Raw genomic sequence first — 2,031 nt, 5'->3', positions numbered from 1 at the left:
CTCTAGGTTTGTTTGAAGGAGACATGATTAGAAAATCAAATACCGTATATTCTCCAGGCGAATGTGTCCTGAACTTTGCATAGCAGAACAGATTCCTGAAAAGCTGTTTGTAGATGGAATTTGTTTTGTGTGTGAGAGAACAGGCATATACATAATACCTTAGTTTGTTATTTATTTAAATAAATATTATCTGAGTGACTGTTATTTGCTGGGAATATCATGATACACAAGATGCAGGCCCCATCTTCAAAAGCCTAAGAATCCAGCGAGGAAGATGGTCAAATAAACAGGAAATTTACAAAACTGTGGTTAGATAAGGTTAAGTGCAGAGAGCTATGGTGGATGGAGGAGGATGTGCACCCAACTCAGAGTTGGGACATCTTTGAATTTCTAGACAAAGTGACGTCGGAGGGAGAAACCTATAGCCTGGAATACAGTTTCAAATCCATTGCAAAGGGAATCTCCTTCCCCAATTTAGCTTCATGGAAAAATGAACTTTCACATCATCATACCCTTGGACACATTTATGCGTTCATGCATCTGCACAAATGTTCAGTTCCTGCTATGGGCAAGGCACTGAGTGAGGCTTTGCAGGGCTACCAGGGTGAGGAGGTCCAATCCCTGTCCTTCAGCAGTTGACATAACACCTACGCAGGATTAATTTCATTCCTCTCAGAGGTCATTAATCCAGTGTGATCTGTTTATGGCTGAAGCGGTAGTTTATTATTCAGTTCTTCACTCCCTTTCCTGAAAGGTTGTTTATTCTGTTTCATCACCATGCGGTGGGGAAATCCAGTTCCAACCAATACTTAAGCTGGGCACATATTTTACCCAGGAGGAAACGGAAGAGCACGCAGGAGTTCACAGAGCTGTTTGCCGACCCAAGCCAGGAATTTCTGGAGACCTGGGTGGGTCGTTAGGGTCTGCAGGGTCTGTAGGCTCTGCGAGAATGTGAGGCAGCCTGCAGGCCTGGCAATATCTTCTTCTTCTTTTTCATAATTGGCAATCATCCTCGGCTACTTAGTAGCATCTAAGTCAAGCTTTCCTTCCCTCTGGGCATCATGGACATGAATAGCTTTTATGTCTCTGTCTCAAGAGGGGAGGAGGCACAGAGGAACAAAAATCCTTGTGAATTATGATAATTACGTAGTGTTTAAATGAAAGTGGAAAGATGTGTAACTCCAGAGGTAAGATTTCTTTTTTCTTTTTCTTTCTTTCTTTTTTTTTTGAGATGGAGTCTCACTCTGTCACCCAGGCTGGAGTGCAGTAGCATAATCTTGGCTCACTGCAACTTCTGCCTCCCTGGTTCAAGTGATTCTCCTGCCCTCAGCCTTCCCAGTAGCTGAGATTACAGGCGCCTGCCATCACGCCCGGCTTATTTATTCTATTTTTAATTTGTATTTATTATTATTTGTATTATTGTCTTGAGATGGAGTTTTACACTGTCACCCAGGCTAGAGTGCAATGGCAAGATCTCGGCTTACCACAACCTCCGCCTCCTGGGTTCAAGTGATCCTCCTGCCTCAGCCTCCTGAGCAGCTGGGATTACAAACATGTGCCACCACACCCAGCTACTTTTTGTACTTTTAGAAGAGATGGGGTTTCACCATGTTGGTCAGGCTGGTCTTGAACTCCTGACCTTGTGATTCACCTGCCTTGGCCTCCCAAAGTGCTGGGATTACAGGCATGGACCACCGTGCCCAGCCACTTTTTTCTTTTCTTTTTTTTTTCCTGAGATGGAGTCTTGCTTTGTCGACCATGCTGGAGTGCAGTGGCACAACCTCGGCTTACTGCAACTTCCGCCTCCCGGGTTCAAACGATTTTCGTGCCTCCCCCTCCTGGCAAAAAATACATGCCCGGCTAATTTTTGTATTTTTAGTATAGATGGAGTTTCACCATGTTGGTCAGGCTGGCCTTTAACTCGTGACCTCGTGATCTGCCCGCCTTGGCCTCCCGAAGTGCTGGAATTACAGGCATGAGCCACCACACCTGGCCTCTCTCTCTCTCTCTCTCTTTTTTTTTTTTTTTTTT

This window comes from Sapajus apella, unplaced genomic scaffold (assembly GCF_009761245.1).
Source record: "Sapajus apella isolate SASKATOON/1434 unplaced genomic scaffold, GSC_monkey_1.0 scaffold14, whole genome shotgun sequence".
NCBI classification, from domain to species: Eukaryota; Metazoa; Chordata; class Mammalia; order Primates; family Cebidae; genus Sapajus; species Sapajus apella.
The sequence above is the reverse complement of the archived record's forward strand: the minus strand, read 5'-3'. Positions refer to the sequence as shown.